Raw genomic sequence first — 20,146 nt, 5'->3', positions numbered from 1 at the left:
TTGTATTGTTGTCTATCCTTTTTTGACCGTGTCACGTACGATTCCTTCTCAGCATCACTCATCGACTTCCATTTCTCAAACACCTCATGTTTCACCTAAAATTAAACATACATGTTTCTTAATCAATACATTAACGCTAAATAATACTCAATGACAATTTCATTTTACATACTGAACCGATGTTTGTGATTACCAACTTCCTTCATCATTTGGCATTCAATCATATTGTCAACATTTAAAATTTGTTATCAATTTAAAGTTCTTACATACTTTAATCCAATTATCATTTCAACAATAATAACAAAAATACATTGATAATTACTAGAAGTACATATATCCACCCAGTGGTTGCTTACGATTTGCTTCATTGTTGATACTCTCGGACTCCATTTCAATGTCATCTTCGCGAATAACAATTGCAAGATCTGTTGACTTCATTTTTCCTTCATATATCAGTTTACACAAATCAAATCAAATAATGGTTACATACAGTTTATTCAATATACAAGTATCGATAACTAATCTTATAGTAACACGGTTTCCTTCAAAAGAATCGGAATACTCTCTACTACAAGTATCGATAAATATATACAAGTATCGATATTTATTTTCTACCAATAATATTACTTTTTAACTCTAATCGATCCCAAATCCTTCTTTGCTTCGAAATCCCCAAGCCCATAAACCCTAATCCCTATTTTTGATTACTGTAATACTAAAAAAACTAGGGTTTCCTTCAAACAAATGAGAATACTCTCTACTACAAATATCGGTACATTTATATAACCTACAATATCATTTTCTACCTATAATATTTTATAAAAGTATCCATATTTATTTTCTAACTAGAATATCACTTTCTACCTGTAATCGGTCCCAAATGCTTTTTTACTTTGAAAACCTCAAACCTATAAACCCCTATTTCCGATTACTTTAATAATAAAAAACTAGGGTTTCGACAACGTACTTTTCGATTTGAATGTAGCAACAAACAAACAAATTCGCTTTAAAACGCCTTCATTCTATTTCGCAGCAACTAATACGCTTCGATTTAGAAAACTACGATCGTGTTCTATATATTTTCACAGGAAATGTAGTTATGCCTTTGATATTTTAACCGGATATGTTATTTATATTTAATTGATACAATTACCCAAGTCTCGATACTTTTGTGTCAAGTGTCGATACGTTTTCATTTTTTTCTTTTAAAAGTATCGATAATATGATACATTTACTTATTAAAGTATCGATACCTTCAACATATCCGGTAGCGCTTTACCGGTTTTGTCATATTGAAACCGGTTTTGTCATATTTTAGCTTGTTATATTGTCATGTATCGATACATGTTTATAAAGTATCGATACTTTATAAGCACTATTATTGCAATTCTTTTAAATTCCTAAAGTATCGATAATACGATACATATACTTATAAAAGTTTCGATACCTTCAACATATTCGGTAGCTCTTTACCGGTTTTGTCATATTGAAACCAGTTTTGTCATATTTTTACCTGTTATATTGTTATGTATCGATACATGTTTATAAAATATCGATATTTTATAGGCGATATTATTGCAATTCTTTTAAATTCCTAAAGTATCGATAATATGATACATATACTTATAAAAGTATCGATAACTTCAACATATCTGGTAACTCTTTACCGGTTTTGTCATATTGAAACCGATTTTGTCATATTTTTACTTGCTATATTGTCATGTATCGATACATGTTTATAAAGTATCAATACTTTATAGGCGCTATTATTGAGATTCTTTTAAATTCATAAAGTATCGATAATTTGGTGCATATACTTAGAAAAGTATCGATACAAATTTCAATAATTCAGGTATTTCTACTGGTTTTGTCAAATTGAAACCGATTTTGTCAAACTTCAACCTTTTATATTGTTATGTATCGATATTTCTTTGCAATGTATCGATACCTACCGATAAGGTAAGTTTGTCGGTTGCCAAATTTTTTAATATTTCTTCATAATTTCCACCTACAACATTATTATCACTCAACATTTCCGGTAGCGCTAAACTGACTTTGTTAAGTATCTTATTATGTTTCCGGTAACGTTGTATATTAGCCGTTTATTAGTCCGCATTTCCTAAGACTTCTCCCTTAAACCAGACCCAACCACCAGAGGCAGAACTTGCAAGAGACTAGAGGGGGCCATGCCCCCCAAAAATATTATGGTAAATTCAATTTTTGGTATCTAAATTATTATTTTTATTTCATTTTGGTACCTAAACTTTATTTTGTTTCAAATTTATATCTAACGTTTAATTTAAGTTTCATTTTGATATGTTGTCATTAAAAACTTAACAGTAACGTTGATGAGTCACGTCAACATTGAAAAAATTTAAAAATATCACATCAACAGTTATGTTAACTTTTTAATGGTAAGAGTACTAAATTGAAACGTAAATTAAATGTTAAGTATGATTTTAAAATAAAATAAAATTTTGCTATCAAAACAAAAGAAATATAATAGTTTAGGTACCAAACGTCTAGCTTAAATCGAATATTGTAACACCAGATTTGGTTCCTATTATTAACGTATATATTTAATATATATAATGACCCATAAAGGAGTCTTAATGATTAAGGGGAGTGTTGTTCTCTCTAGATTCCTGAATTTGAGTAATTGCATTTGCAAGGTGTATGTTGTCAATAATTAAAAAAAATAAACACATATTAACTTATAATCATCTCATTCTATTCAAAAAATATTTAATATACATAAGTTTTAGTTTAGTCAGCAGTCCACTATGATTCTTTTCACAATTTTTAAATCGAATCGAATTGAGTCGTCGATCGACCGTTGACTTTTTCCAAGAATCCAGACCTTGATGTTTTTCGATGTTATGAGTATGTTTCACCAAATTCAAACCCGATAAATTATTTTTAAGCATTGACCTTCTAAGTCGATCTGATTATCATGTTTAAGTTTCGTTTCTGTTGTAATTCGTTTTGCCATGTAAATTGTTCATCTGTGAGTCGAAGAATTTCGTCAAACACCAACAAGATACCTGATACTTTATTAACAAAGGAAGTTGTTGAAAATCAAGGGATTTTCCTTTGAAGATGATCTCGTCTAAGTTGGTTATCCCAATTCCAATTCCAATTCCATCGGATAATTTCCCAATTGAACAATCTTCGTCTAAGTTGGATATCCCAATTCCAAGTCAGACCATTTTTATCCAAAATTTGAGACAACTCCATCCTTATTCAGTGTTAGAGGTCTGTGGAGGTCTTAAATTTCTCCATTAGCGAACCATTAACTGGAACGGAAATCTAAGCATTGTAGATGCACTAATAGATCCATTTTCACCATCAATTGTCAAAACTCATTTCCTTGAGAATGTATATCGGAAAATCCCTATCTACTGTATCATAAGTCTTTTGGAAGTCAATTTTAAATGACACCCCACTAGAGCCTTATTTTACCAAGAAATCGATGGTTACATTAGCGATCAAAGCAGTCTAAAATTTGTCACCCTAGGATAAATGCAAATTGAGATTTAACCATCAAGTAATCAATGTATCTACACAATCTATTGACCAATACTTTAGCCAAAATCTTATATACCCCTCCAACTAGGCTGTTGTTTTTCTTCTTTTATTCACGAATAGAAAACAAAATAGCCTCTCCAAAGCCTGGCGTGTCAAAGCTGTAATGGAAGCATTTAAAAGGTCAAGGACCCAGTTCTGTCTATCTTCATAGAGAACAATCGCATGGTGATTTGAGATAGATTTATCTGACAGTCTCTCTGAGAGTGACGGGAACGTTTGATAGAGCTCAGCCGATACAAGAAATCTATCGAGTCTTACAGCGGTGGGAGGGTTCTTATTATTACTCCAAGTAGATACGCCACCGTGCATAGGGAAATCAATGAGCTATGCATATCAAAAGTTTAAAGCTCCGGTGATCGTAGGATTGCAAATATACAGAGAACAGGAAAAGAAAAGAACTAAACGAATAACAAAGAAATGCAAAACTGAGTTTTTCATTAAACAGCCATCAAGCCCAAGAAACTCAATACATGGGTTTATATACCGCCCAACTTAACAAAGCCAACTCATAACCAAACGGTTATGCTAACAAAGCCCCATCGTGCCACGCAAGTATCGGATAATACGTTTGACAGCCCTCCAATGTTCTTCGCAAGGACTATTCCATGAATTTTTTGGTAAAATTCCCAAGCTGTTTTGCCACTTATTTTGAGATGAATCCTAACGGCAGCTCATTTATATGAACCCATAAATTCACTGTTTGTAGTGGGATTGTTCTTGGATCATCTCATTGTTGTAGTCTGTGGAAAACGAGTATATGTGAATTGAAGTACCATGGACCATCTTTTTCTATCTTGTCTATGTCTATTTCATGGTAGAGTCGAAATAAGTATCTTCCTTCTCCTAATTTTGTTATTGAGATTCCTCCTATTGGGTGTCATACGCTCGCCATCATCGTTCTCATCGCTTGGAAGTTTATTTGACTCTAAGTCAAGAGAAAACCAACTAAGCAATGTTCAAACGAAATTCTTGTCTTGTTGTCTTGTTGGATTATCGTCAGGGCTTCGTCTTCCTCTTCTAGATTCAAGTTGTTTAGATCTCTTTTCAGATCTCCCATCTTTGTCTTACAGCGTTGTCTTCCTCGAGATTCAATATTAGTTGTAAACTGTTGATTGCTCAGATTTTTCTGTTGCAAAATGTAAAACCTTAAAACCAGTCAATCGGCGGAGAGAAAAAAAGGCATAAACCCTAAAAAAAGTTAATATTTCTTAAGTTAAATGTAAAATTAAATATGTAAAACAATATATATACCATGACATTATAAATATAAAGATATAATGTGCATATAATATATAAACGTGAGAAAGAAAAAGTATAAGGAAAATTGATTATAAAGGTTATATATATATATATATATTAAAATAATATTAAAAGTATAAAAATATATATATAAAATCTAAAAAAATTGATAAAAATATAAAAGGAAAAAAGTCATCGATTTTCTTTGATAAATCTCAAGGAATGCTAGATTTAAAAATATATATTTGAAAACATTTTTCCTTGTTCCTCGGTTTCATCTCATCCGATAAAATTTTGAAAAAAAAATAAGGCCAAAATTAACTAAAACAATAAGAACAAAAAAAATAAATAAAGAGAATTTACCTTTAGGCAAAAATTCTCTTTTATTGATTGTATCTTGAAGATTACAATGTTTTGGTGATTCTTTTTTCCTCTCAAAAAACAGTAGTCTTTTTTTGTTCTAAAGAGATGGAGAAGACATCTATTTATAGTTGAGCCTCCAAGCATCCAATTAGGGTTGTAAATGAGACGAGACAGATCGCGAGCTACAAGAGATCGACTCGATCAAGGCTCGATAAATACTCGGATCGAATGGACTCGACTTGGGCTCGAGCTCGTGCACGACTCGAATTCTTAACGAGCCGAAATGAGCTACTTGATATTTGACTCGAAAAGCTTGTGAGTAGCTCGAAAACATAATATATTAAGATTTTTTTAAATAAATTATTAATAATATTAACATTTATATATTATTTTTTAAAATACAGTAAGATTTTCATATATTTAAGGTTCAGGTTCGAGTTTGAGGCTTTAATTGAGTTAAGTTTAAGAATTTTTTTTCATTTCGAGCTGCTCACGAGCTTCAATTTAGGATTTCGAGTTCGAGTCGAGCTTGAAAATTTTAAGCTCGCGAGTTTTCGAGTTGAGTCGAGCTCAGCAATACTCGAGCTCGACTCGGCTCGTTTACACCCCTACATCCAATGGTCTAGATTATTTATATCGATGGCTAAGATGTGCTTAAATAATACATGATCTTCTTATCTAAGGAAATAACATATAATATTATCTAATCACATCAATTAGCATATTCTTTTTCATTGATATGAGATTACATTGAATATGGCAAGATTACTTCGATATGTTCTCTGATATGATACACTTTCCTTTGCACAATGGTCAGTTTGAATGGGCTCTCTTATATTAAGATAAGTTTATATCCTGGACAAAAATTGGGTATTACAACTGACCCTCTTTGCTTATTGGCATATAACGAGAATAGAACAAAGAGAAAAATAACCAAATTTTATCCAATTGAGGTAGTTCTGGATTTACATGAACTTGGAAAGTTGATACGTTTCATCTTGATATATTCGATTAACTTTGATGCATCCTTAGGGAGACATGATATTGCTTCTTCTTGTTGAGGAGTTTTGGTAAGCTTTAAATGATTTATTACTTCGTTTGCGCATCTTCAAGGATGATTAGACTTTTTTGGAGTTTAATTCGAAGGCTTGTCTACATCTTTCACATCTTCAATTATATGAGTTTGGAGTTTAATTCGAAGGCGTGTCTATGAATATTAAAGTTAATTTGGATAATTGGTTCCTCTATCCAAGGAAGTGAAGTTGAAGTTGAGTTTGATGTAAAGATACATTTGTAAGTAAAATTTTGAATAAGTTGAATTTAAGTAGTAATTTCTTATCAATAAACTGAAAATATTCAAAACAAATAATACTCAAATATATATATCCGACAAAGCTAAGTTATTGTTTTTCGTGGTTTGCAATGATGACTAAAATAGGATAATAAATTAAGCGTGGATGTTGAGCAGTATTTTGTATTATAGATAGGAATAGACATATAATTATTGATAGGTGAATTTATAAAATTTTAAAATAAATTTTTATAATTTTTAATACATGTTTTAATATATTATTAATAGAAAATATATAAAATATATTAAAATAATATTAAATTTTCAAAAATTATCCCCTATAAATTCTTTCGGTCCAATTCCTTCTTATTTATCACAAGTTTATTTTTTTTATTTTATTCCTATATTAAGTAGATCATATTATAATTTTTTCCAAATTAAATAAAATCTGATTCACAATTTTTTTTATTGTCCTCCCGGTTCCAAGGCCTTGCCTTGACTAATCTGGACCGACCCGAGTTGCACATCTGATTTTGGTGTGTGAGTCTCCCGACAGAATTGATGAGTGGTTTATATTGATGAGTGATTTATATTGCTATTATTTTGTCGTTAATTACTCTTTGTTGATTAAATGATATTGTTGATTAAAAGATTTTAATTTCCAGAAACAACATTAAAAAGAAGCGAAGTTTTGCATTTTTTTCTTTTCTGGAGTCAAGAGTGGATTAGTAGGCATGACTTGGGACATTAAGATGTCGGATGTACCAGTTTCTAGAAGGTCCAGTCAGTAGCAACTTTTACAAGGTGATCCAATCAACATTCTAGCTAGAAGGATGGGTAGATGACCCAACTTTAATTTTAATTTAAATTTAAAAATATCACTTGTTTTAAGGATTTTATTTGAATATTTTTAGAATTTTATCCTTATCTATTTTCATTTCATTTTTAGGGTTTTAGAAAGCTATAAATTCCCTCTCAATGTAAAGCTTGAAACATGTTTTGAATTAACTTTGTTCTTTCCTTTGTTATTTTTATAAAGTTTTCCTTTTCCTTTCATTTTACTTTTCAAGTTTTTATTTTATTTTCTTTAAAAATATTAAACATGATTTCTATCATACTTAGCTAATTTTCCTATAAGCCAAAGGCTTAAGAGATAACTCAATTCCGATCTTAAGAATTGAAAGCACCTAATATTTTCGAATATAATTACTAAATTTCTACAAACTTGGATTGACAATCGGTCTTTCCTTTAAAATCAAAATCACTTTTATTTCAAAAAATCGATGTTGCTCTGATTTAAAGTTTGGAGAAAGAACCGACTAGTAGCAAGTTCAACTTCTTCTAAACACACTTAGTAGTGGTCCGCTAAGGGAAATTGAGATCGGATTCGATTCTCATTGAGACAACATAATCCGAGTCGGGCTTTTCCAAAACTTAAATTGTATTGTGCTGGCGACATAGTCGTGTTTAGTCCAAATAAAGACTGAATTTCAATGATTGTTTTCGGATTATCGGTTTACCGGAGAAAAAAACAAATTATAAGGGTTGGGCCTTGTAGACTGTAACCGGCATTTATCCGAAGTAAAAATCATCTTCAATGAATAATTGGAATTGAGGCAAAGTAAGGCTTGAAATTATTTTACTTAAATTGAATTTCTTCTACATTTTATTTTTGGCAATTTTCTAGAATTACTTTTTCACAGTTGTTGTATTTTTACATTTATTTTTATTTTATTCTTTCAAATAAAATCTCCCATTTTATTTATCCTTTTCACCCAAAATTATAATAAAAAAAACCTTTCTGCATCAGAATCTCTAAAGTCCTTGCGGATCAATTATTTTTCTCTATATTTCTAGCTTATCTATTTGAGAAAAAGACTATTTATTTAACAAATTACGACGCTTGTCAGTAACCCTTGAAATATTAGTCTAACTCATCACACACAACAAACAATCCTCGTTCATAAATAATTCATAAATAACTTGGTGTCTTCAGTGTCTTCACCATTTTTAAATATTAATTAAAGACGTAAGTTTTATAACATCTCTCATCATAATTTTCTTATGCATTATGAAGCTCTTCTTTAAATTTTTGAACTTTTTTTTTCTTTTTCATCTAACTCTCAATTATTTTATGAACCGCACACATGTGATCGAACAAGATGCTAAATATAACCAAACAAGTTACGCTATTAGTGAGTCTAATACTAGAATCAATGGAAGCAAGAAGTAATTAACTAGATTGTTTTATTCAATTAGCTGAAAAGAGTACAAAGCAGGGCCCTGAGAGGCAAACCCTGTAAGCATGAGCATGCTGCTGCCTCTAACAAGGCAACTTTAATGATAAGCTCCCTCAGATTTAAGCAGTGGCCTAACCTTTATTCACTTAAAAGCTAGTACTAAAGTAGTAATTAGTTCATGCTTAACGATGGCTTTCAATTAAGCACGAACAACTTGTTGAATCCTCGTACGTGGTTCGATTGCTTTGATAAACACCCATGGCCATGCAAACCCTTGGCCATCGGATAGAGCCAAACGCATTTGTTGGCCATCTGGAGCTCTCTCAATTTCGTTGCAATAAGTTACGGATGAGCCACATACCGAAGGGCAGTACTTGAATCTATACACACCAGGAATGCCGGTCTTCTCTATTTTAAACCAACTCTCCTTTGTGTCGCAACCAGGGTTTCCTTCTTCCCCACCAAGTTCCAGCCACCTTTTTCCGGTTGATTCGTCGAGATCTTGAACCTTCCACACGGTTGATGTTAGGCAGAGTCTGTCTCTTGGTCCAGTGAACTTCAAGTTTACGTCGGAGGACACGGACAACGTCATCGTTAGGGTCCACATTAGAAAATATCACGGGATTACCATAGTCCATATCGGATTTTCTCTGAACGACGATTTCCGGGCATGGTCTACCCTTCTCCCTGCCTATGGCAAGCCCTCCGCCACCACCGCCCCATATCCCTGACACTACATAGTATGGGACGCCTGTGACGACCTCTTCACCGTTAGCATCCAGCACAGCATTGTTTGCAGCGTTGGCCAGGCCAAACAGGACGAAAAGAAGAAAACAGAAGCACTTGTGGTTTTCATGATTAGCAGATTGTGTTTGAGATGTGTTGTTGGTTTAGTTTTCCATGCCAATTTATAGAAGGTGTAAACTCCATGAACGTCCATAATTCATTGAGGTAAGGCACAACACATTTGAAATATGAGGTAAATTATTAGGACCACCTCGTACATGTCTTGTTGAAATATCGCATTACCCCACCCCAATAGCATTTTTGTTGTCTAGTCATTGACTGTTCTCGTCTTCTTATTATCTATTTAAGCACGTGCATGAACGAGTCATTCCAAATAATTGATTCCACGAGGTCCCATTTGGAAGTAGATTTTTCATTGGAGATTTTCCGCGAGGTTCAGTCCGTGTTTGCATAATTTCTAGGGTAAATTATATAGTCACTGAAGCTTTACGTTTTTAAATTTTGATCATTCAACTTTTAAAACATATAATAAAGTCATCGAACTTTTAGTTAGTTTTCAATAAAAAAACTACCGTTACCCCGTTAATTTTTACAGAATTGACAATTAACTCCCGTTAACCCCTTTCTTCTTATTCTTCTCCTAAACTAAAATGCCATCACCACCTAAAGAATTGAAATAGGGAACAATCTTTTGCACCCATGGAATCTTTGAATCCACTTCGAGGGCTTTGAAAACAAACCCCTTCCCATCCTAGAACCCAAGTGACCTCGAATCGTCATCCTCCGAAGGAAGTGGGTGACGGAGGAACCGCCGATGTCGCTGCCGACCATGCAAACGATAGGCGGAGGTGACGCATCGGTTGATAGGGAGAAGACGAGAGGTTGTATAGAAAGGAGGAAGATGAGGAAACTTAAACTGGGTTTGGGACCGAAAGCCATGAACTTCTGGTTCGGGGTTTGTTTTGAGCTGTTCCTTGTTAAATGATTCAACGGAGGAAATCTCAATCCATTTCCATGGTTATAGTAAAGATAAAAGAAAAATGGAAGCAGTTAATTTTTACTTTCATAATCAACCATTAACAAAGAATTGAAAGAACATGATGAATCATTTACTACGAACTTGATTAGTTCTACAAACTTCATTTGCTAGACTCGTCTTCTTTGATCTTCCAATGCCCCAGATTCCAACAACGCTTAAATCATCTCTTTCGATCAACATCTTTTTCAGCTTATTTTTCCCCAATTTCAAACTGATTCCACCAAAAATTCCCAAATTAGAATCCTCTTCAATTTCCATTCTCGGCCCAGGGTTCATCGCATCGATCCGTCGCTCCAACCGGTCGAATCGCTCCATCGTTTCAGACCTCAAGTGGTGCATGGACGTCGGCTAACAAGTGAGCCTGCATCGGCCCGCTAATGAACCTTTCAACTTGTTTCTCCAACTTCTCTATCTTCCTCACCAGTTGGAGGTTGAAGGAATGTGAACGGAGAGCCATTGTTGCTTGGAGGTGAAGTTGAGGACTGGAGGCACATGATGAGTGATGGGATGAGTCGGAAGAAGAAGAAGAATAATAAGGGGATAACGGGAGTTAAGTGACACGTTAATTAATGAGAGGTAACGATGGGACTATATTAAAATAAATTAAAAGTTTGATGATTATATTACAAGTTTTAAAATTTGAGTGAGTAAGCGTATTAGATAACATAAATGATAGAGGGATTACATGAGAAATTATTTTATGAATTTTTTTCACCAATTCATCAATGGTCCTAACAAATTAAATGAGTACACATGCATTTGTTTTCCACGTCATATTTCCTTATAAATTAAAATTTCCAAATCATCGTCTTATTCTTTATCCCATCATCTTCTTCTCCAATCTTAAAACATTAAATTTCCGTGTTGCTCTACTCTTTCTTTAATTTATCATGGTAATCTAAATTTAAAATCACCGTCTTCTTTATTCCATCATTTTCTTCCCCGACCTTAAACATTAAATCTCTTATGTTTTGTTATGCTCTTTCTTTGATTCACCATGATAATCAAAATTAAAACCAATACAAAAAATTTTAACTTCTTTCGAATTTATTATTTTCTTATTCTATATTTTTATATTTCTTTTTTTTTAACCCACCAAATCTCATTAAAAAGGATATGATAAAATAGATAGAGAATAAACTAAGATAAATTCAAAAGAGAAGCTCACAAAGAAAGAAGTTAAATGCTGGGAACCATACCCATCAAACAAAACCTCACATATGGTTACATATTTTATATTTAAACCTCGCATATGCTGGCGAACCAGACAATTATATCAAGAAAAATGATGGATAAAGAAGTGGATGGTGATTTTAATCTAGATTATAATGATGAATTAAAGAAAGAGTAGAGCAAAATATAGAGAGTCGATGCTTTAAGATTGAAGAAGGAGAGGATGAGATTAAAAAATATGATGTGCATTCGTTTAATTGGTTAGAGACCATTGATGAGGTGATGAAAATGGTCTCAATAATAAATTAGGATGAAAATTGTCCTTGACCATAGAAATTACAAAGTAATAATTAAAAATATTTAACAAATTGATTTAATTTTCTAATGGAACATATGTTACAGTCAATATAAATTGGTCTAATAAAATAAATGGTTGTGTTTGTTAGAGGTCCTGAGTTCGAATAAATGGGTTTATAGGTTATGTTGTTCATTGATTAATAAAATTATAAATGAAAATTACTTTATCTAAAAATGATAAAATGTGAAGAAAATTTTTAATATCCACCTCATACATGTCTTGATAAAAAATTTAATATCACATTACCCCACCCAACAACGTTTTTGCTGTCTTGTTACTCATTGTTCTCGTCCTCTTATTATCTGTTTAAGCACATGCATTGATGAGACACTCAAAATAATTGATTTCATTGGGTCTTTTTTGGTAGTAGTTATCTTATCAAGATTTTCCTCATACATTATTCGTGTGTTTGCATAATTTTTTAAGAAAACATTCAGAACGATAGTTTAAAACCAACCACAAAAGTTAGAATTTATAGTTTTTTTATTTTTAATTTTATATTTAGAAATAAATTATAATTTTATTCTTATTAATGCACGGGTTTCACGCAGTTATGTATTTACATTTTATTTTGATAATTTAATATTACTATCTTTAAAAAAATAATTTATTATTTAATAATTTATTTTAATTATTTAAAAGTAAGTAAAATTTATGATTTGTATATTAAAATATTAATAAAATGTTGTATATATATATTAAAAAATATTAATAATATTTTTTCTTAATAAAATATTTCATTTATAAAATACTATTTGTGAGCTATCCTAAAAATATTTTTAATATTTTATTATAGTTTAAGTGATATATTTTAAGGAAAACTATCTCGAGTGTGATTTTATTTCGAGGGAAAATTGTCTCAATTGAAACTAAATTTTGTTAAGGAAAAATATCTCAAATGAGATAAGTTTTTATTTCGAGAAAATTTATCTCTAGTGATACGAAAATTTTCAAGGAAAAATTATCTCGAGTGAGACAAAATTTGTGTTTCAAGGGAAATAATATTAAGGAAAACAAGACTTTCTAAGAAAGACAAACTTTTTTTTTTGGAAAAGTTTTAAAGATATACTCGAGAGAGGAAAATAATATTAAGAAGGATGAATTTTTTTGAAAATATTAAAGATATCTTCGAGAGAGGATAAAATGATCTTGAGGAAAAAAAGATTTTTTAACTATTTTTTATGAAATCTCAAGAGAAAAATATGATATTAGATGAGATAAAGTTGAAAATGTTCTCATAAAAAAATTAATAAATGATGAATGTTTGATGTAAAGATACATGTGTAAGTAAAATCTTGAATAAGTTGAATTTAAGTGATAATATCTTATCAATAAACTGAAAATATTCAAAACAAATAATACTCAAATATATATCCTACAAAGCTAAGTTCCTGTATAAGTGTGGTGGACATGTTATTTTATGTTATGTCTTGTTTTTCGTGGTTTGTAATGATGAATAAATTAGTATAATAAATTAAGCGTGGATGTTGTGCAATATTTGTATTATAGATAGGAATAAACATATAATTATTGATAAAAATTTTAATATAAGTCTTTATAATCTTTAATACAAGTTATAATATATTATCAATAGAAAATTTATAAAATATATTAAAATAATATTAATTTTTCAAAAATTATCCCCTATAAATTCTTTAGGTCCAATTCCTTCGTATTTATCACAAGTTTATATTTTTTTATTTTATTTCTTTATTAAGTAGATCATATTATATTTTTTTTACCAAATTAAATAAAATCTAATTCATAATTTTTTTTGGTTGCCCTCCCGATTCTAAAATGTTTCCTTGACTAATCTGAATCGACCTGCATCGCACATCTGTGAGTCTCCTAGCATGGATTTTCTGTATATAAAGGACTCGAACTTGAGACATTGTTTAAGCGATATCAACATGCTTACCACTTGAACAACATGTTAATTCTGATTCACAAATTTTAATGCAAGTTAATCAAGATTCTTGGGAAACGTATTTAAAGAGACATTCCAGGCTCAGTTTCGCGTGATAAGGCATATTTTATAAATGTGTTACACTTTTCATATTATAATGTATTTTTTAATAAATTTTTAATATAACCTTAATTTTACTTAGAGGATAAAGAAAAGAAAAACTCTAAATTAAGAAACATGGGTGATTATAATAAATCTAAAATCCATTTAAGATAATATAAGGGAATAAAGATAAATAATTTGACCAATCGATCAAATATTCTTACTCACTGTCAATCAAATACTTTAATATGACTCTGCACAATTGATGAGTGATTTATATTACTATTATTTTGTCGTTAATTACTCTTTGTTGATTAATGATATTGTTGCTTTGGTATTTTGATTCGTTTTCTATGCAAGACTTTAATTTCCAGAAACAACACTAAAGAAGCGAAGTTTTGCAGTTTTTTCCTTTTCTAGAGTCAAGACTGGTTTAGTGAGACATGACTTGGGGTATTAAGATGTTCGCGTAGCAGTTTCTAGAAGGTCCAGTCAGTGGCAGCTTCTAAAATGTGATCCAATCAACATTCTAGAAGGACGGGTAGATGACCTAGCTTTAGTTTAAATTTGAATTTAGAATTATCACTTGTTTTAAGGATTTTATTTGAATATTTCTAGAATTTTATCCTTATCTATTTTCATTTCATTTTTAGGGTTTTAGAAAGCTATAAATATCCTCTCAAAGTAAAGCTTGAAACATGTTTTGAATTAACTTTGTTCTTTGCTTTGTTATTTTTATGAAGTTTTCTTTTTCCCTTTCATTTTACTTTTTAAGTTTTTATTTATTTTTCTTTAAAAATGCTAAGCATGATAGAAATCATGCTTAGCTAATTTTCCTATAAGCCAAAGGCTTAAATTATAACTCAATTACGATCGTAAGAACTGAAAAACAACTAATATTTTCGAATATTAATTAAAGACATAAGTTTTATAACAACTCTCATCATAATTTTCTTATGCATTATCAAGCTCTTCTTTCAATTTTCGAAGTTTTTTTTATTCTTTTTCATCTAACTCTCTGTTGGTCAAAGAAAAGGGCAGCTGCCGGCGGCTTAGAATTAAAAAAAGGGGCTGCTAAAACATGGGCTGCTAAATGGCATGAGAAAATTATTTTTAGTCACTAGACTTTAGGGTATTTTCAAAGATTAGTCCCTAAGCTTCAACTATAAATACCCTAGCTCATTTAGCTTCAAAATCATCTCAAATCATTTCTTTCAATTTTCGAAGTTTTTTTTATTCTTTTTAGAGATTTCTTGTGAGTAGTGAGTGTTTTGTAAACACTTGTAAATTTTCTCTCTTAGTAAAAGATCTGCAGCAGTTCGGAGACGTAGGCATAATTGGTTGAACTCCATTATCAATTTCGGGTATTATTTTTCCGCTTTTATTTCGCATTCTCACTAATCTGGTTATAGGGAAATTACTCGTACTCGGTTTATTTCCCAACAACTGGTATCAAAGCTTTTAGTTGTGAATTTTATCAATTTTTTTGCGAGGTTACTATTCATTATTATTCACGTGAATAGTAAATTTCGTGAATAGAAAAAATTTTGTCGGCGATACGAATTTGTCGACGGGGGTGTTCTAATACACGGTGGTTCTCAAGAATTGTCAGAAACGATCCAAACGAAGCCAGATTCGAGTGGAAGCGATGGCTACAGACGAAGGGAATGTGAAAATTAAAAAGTTCGATGGTGCGGACTTTGGCTTTTGGAAGATGCAGATTGAAGATTTTCTGTACCAGAAAAATCTATATCAACCTCTGTCAGGAAAGCAACCAGAGGGCATGAAGAATGAATATTGGGCTCTTCTCGACAGACAAGCCCTCGGAGTTATCCGACTGACGTTATCTCGCAATGTTGCTTTCAACATAGCAAAGGAAAAGACCACGGCTGGTCTTATGGCGGCTCTCTCCAGTATGTATGAGAAGCCATCGGCCTCAAACAAGGTTCATTTGATAAGGCGATTATTCAATTTGCGGATGTCGGAAGGAGGATCGGTGGCTCAACACCTAAATGAACTCAACACAATCACAACCCAATTGAGTTCCGTGGAAATTGAATTTGATGATGAAGTTCGAGCTTTAATTATCTTATCATCTCTACCAGACAGTTGGAATGCTACTGTTACAGCAGTCAGCAGCTCATCGGGAAATAGCAAATTAAAATTCGACGATGTTCGAGATCTGGTATTGAGTGAAGAAATTCGACGTAGAGAAGCGGGTGAAGCATCAACCTCCTCAGCCTTGTACACGGAGTCTAGAGGGATAACTTAAAAAAAATCAAATCGTGGCAGATCAAAATCCAGAAGGGGCAAATAGAGAACAAGAAAGAAAGATTTTACCTGTTATAATTGTGGCAAGAAGGGTCACTTTAAATGAGATTGTCGAGCACTGAAGAAAGATATCGGCGCACAGGAATCTGCCAACATGACAGAGGAGACATGTGATGTCATGATTCTAAGCGTCAACAGTCCGATTGAATCATGGATCTTGGATTAAGGGGCATCTTTCCACTCCACCCCTTACCAAGAAATCATAGAGAATTATATCAGTGGTGATTTTGGGAGGGTTAATCTAGCTGATGATGAAACCTTGAAGATCGTCGGAAAAGAAGACATATGATTAAAGTTTCCAAACCAGACCACCTGGACACTGAAAGGAGTGAGACATATTCCTAGCCTCAAAAGAAATTTGATTTCTGTAGGACAACTTGATGGAGAAGGATATAACATAACCTTTTCAGGTTGTGAATGGAAGATTACCAAAGGAGCACTCATCATTGCTCGTGGTAAGAAGACTGGTACTCTCTATGTAACCTCAAATTTAGAGAATATCATTGCATTAGTATATGCTGATGGAAAATCAAACCTATGGCACCAAAGGCTTGGTCATATGAGCGAGAAATGGATGAAGACACTTTTGTCAAAAGGGAAGTTGCCGGATCTAAAGAATGTAGATGTCAGACTATGCGAGGATTGCATCTTTGGCAAACAAAAGAAAGTCAGTTTTGCAAAGATTGGCAAGACACCCAAGGCAGAAAAGTTAGAGTTGGTTCATACTGATGTATAGGGACCATCTCCAGTTCCATCCCTTGCAGGCTCACTATATTATGTCACGTTCATCGATGATTCAACAAGGAAGGTGTGGGTTTATTTTCTGAAGAAGAAATCAGAAGTATTTAATACCTTCAGAAAATGGAAGGTCATGGTGGAAAATGAGATCGGTTTGAAAGTCAAGCGGTTGAGGTCTAACAATGGAGGAGAGTACAGAAACAGTAGATTCAGAGATTTTTGCGCAAACAATGGATCAAGATGAGACAACAGTTCCCATGACACCGCAACAGAATGGCATAGCAGAGCGCATGAACAGAACTCTGAATAAACGTGCCAAAAGCATGAGGATACATGCCAGATTGCCCAAATTTCTATGGGTTGAGCTATCAACACTGCAACTTACCTGATAAACCGTGGGTCCTCAGTTCCTTTGGATGGTGGAATACCAGAGGAATTTTGGAGCAAGAAAGAAATAAATCTTTCACACTTAAGAGTGTTTGGTTGTATTTCTTATGTACACATAAATTCTGCTGAAAGAAGTAAACTTGACGCCAAGTCCAACAAATGTGTCTTTGTTGGTTATGCTGGTGATGAGTTCGGTTATCGGTTTTGGGACTATGAAAATCGAAAGATCATCAGAAGCAGAGATGTCATTTTCAATGAGAATGTGATGCACAAAGACAGGTCAACCATATAATCAAGTAGCTCCAACACTGGAGCAGAAACAAAGAAATTTGTTAAGTTTGAGGAGATTTCTGGAAATGATGTTCAGATCAGTCCTGAAGCAGTTCAAGAAGAACCAGGCACACCAGAACTGAGACGCTCCTCTAGAATTCCTAAACCAATCCAGCGTTATTCGCCTTCTTTGCACTACTTGTTGCTGACTGACAATGGTGAACCAGAGTGTTATGATGAAGCAATGCAGGTGGAGGATTCAGTCAAGTGAGAGTCTTCCATGAAAGATGATATGAACTCGCTTATGTCAAATCAGACGTGGGAATTGGCTGAATTACCAACAGGCAAAAAAGCGCTCCATAACAAGTGGATTTATAGGATCAAAGAAAAGCACAATGGGAGCAAACGTTACAAAGCAAGATTGATTGTCAAAGGCTTTCGGCAAAAAGAAGGTATTGACTACAATGAAATTTTCTCTCCAGTCGTGAAACTGTCTACAATCAGACTAGTGTTGAAAATTATAGCTGCAGAGGATTTACATCTTGAGCAGTTAGATGTAAAGACAACTTTCCTTCATGGTGATTTGGAGGAAGAAAACTATATGAGGCAGCCAGAAGGCTTCATAGAGGTAGGCAAGAAAAACCTGGTATGCATGTTGAAGAAGAGATTGTATGGTTTAAAACAAGCTCCTAGGCAGTGGTACAAGAAGTTCGATAGTTTCATGAGTAGCAGTGGTTTTACCAGATGCCAAGCAGATCATTGTTGCTACATCAAGAGGTTCGACAACAACTTCATTATTTTATTGTTGTACATTGATGACATGCTCATTACAGGTTTAGACATGCAAGAGATTATAAACTTAAAGTAAAAATTGTCGAAGCATTTTGCAATGAAAGATATGGGCCATGCAAAGCAGATCCTTGGGATGAGGATTAAGAGAGACACAAAGTCGGAGACTTTGATGTTATCACAGGCTGAGTACATCAATAAAGTACTCTCCATGTTCAACATGCAAGATGATAAACCAGTAAGTACACCTTTAGGTGTTCATTTTAGACTCTCCAAAGAACAGTCACCAAAGATGGAGGAAGAAAGTACACGCATGGTGAATGTGTCGTATGCCTCATCAATTGGAAGTCTAATGTATGTCATGGTTTGTACCAGACCAGATATTGCTCAAGCAGTGGGAGCTGTTAACAGATACATGAATAATTCGGGCAAGGTATACTACACTGGGAAGCAGTCAAATGAATCCTCATATATCTGCGGGGTACCACAAACAAAGCACTTTGTTTCAAAGGTGAAGATACGATACTGACAAGCTATGTAGATGCTGACTTAGCCGGAAATGTTGACATCAGAAGGAGCGCTACAGGGTATGCATATACTCTAGGAGGAACCGCAGTGAGTTGGGTTTCTCAACTACAGAAGATAGTTGCTCTCTCCACAACCGAAGCAGAATATGTCGCTGTTACGAAAGCCAACAAGGAGATGGTTTGCTACAAGGTTTCTTGGAAGAGTTAGGCAAGAAACAAGAAAACAATGTCTTGTATTACGACAGTCAAAGTGGTATCCATCTAGCGAAGAATCCGTTTTTTCATTCCAGGACGAAACACATACAATTGCGATATGATATTATCCGGTCTCTTCTGGAAGAAGGGATTTTGAAACTTGAAAAAATTAGTGGAGCTCAAAATCTGGAAGACATGTTGACAAAGACGGTGACCACGGACAAACTGAAGTTGTGTTTAGCTTCAGTTGGCATGCTAGAATAAAAGACCAGAAATACTGCTGCATTGATCGAGGTGTGAAGAAAGATTGAAATCAGTTTTCAAGTGAGAGATTATTGGTCAAAGAAAAGGGCAGCAGCCAGCGGCTTAGAATTAAAAAAAGGGGCTGCTAAAACATGGGCTGCTAAATGGCATGGGAAAATTATTTTTAGTCACTAGACTTTAGGGTATTTTCAAAGATTAGTCTCCAAGCTTCAACTATAAATACCTTAGCTCATTTAGCTTCAAAATCATCCCAAATCATTTCTTTCTCCCAATACTAGAGAGCTTGAGAGCTTTCTTGTGAGTAGTGAGAGTTTTGTAAACACTTGTAAATTTTATCTCTTAGTAAAAGATCTGCAACAGTCCGGAGACGTAGGCATAATTGGCTGAACTCCGTTATCAATTTCGGGTATTATTTTTCCGCTTTTATTTCGCATTCTCACTAATCTGGTTATAGGGAAATTAGTCGTACTCGGTTTATTTCCCAACACTCTCAATTATTTTATGCACCACACACATGTGATCGAACTGGATGCAAAAAAAAAAACCAAACAAGTTACGCAATTAGTGAGTGTAATACTAGAATCAATGGAAGCAAGAAG

The 20,146-nt window shown here is 33.1% G+C and overlaps 1 pseudogene; it reads right to left on the bottom strand.

The window, feature by feature from the left end:
• Positions 1–8,709: 8,709 nt before the first annotated feature.
• LOC120127341 lies at positions 8,710–9,590 on the bottom strand (annotated as a pseudogene).
• Positions 9,591–20,146: the final 10,556 nt, after the last annotated feature.

Source organism: Hibiscus syriacus, unplaced genomic scaffold (genome assembly GCF_006381635.1).
Source record: "Hibiscus syriacus cultivar Baekdansim isolate YM2019G1 unplaced genomic scaffold, ASM638163v2 tig00110467_pilon, whole genome shotgun sequence".
In the NCBI taxonomy this organism is placed as follows: domain Eukaryota; kingdom Viridiplantae; phylum Streptophyta; class Magnoliopsida; order Malvales; family Malvaceae; genus Hibiscus; species Hibiscus syriacus.
This window is presented reverse-complemented; position numbering and strand designations above follow the sequence as displayed.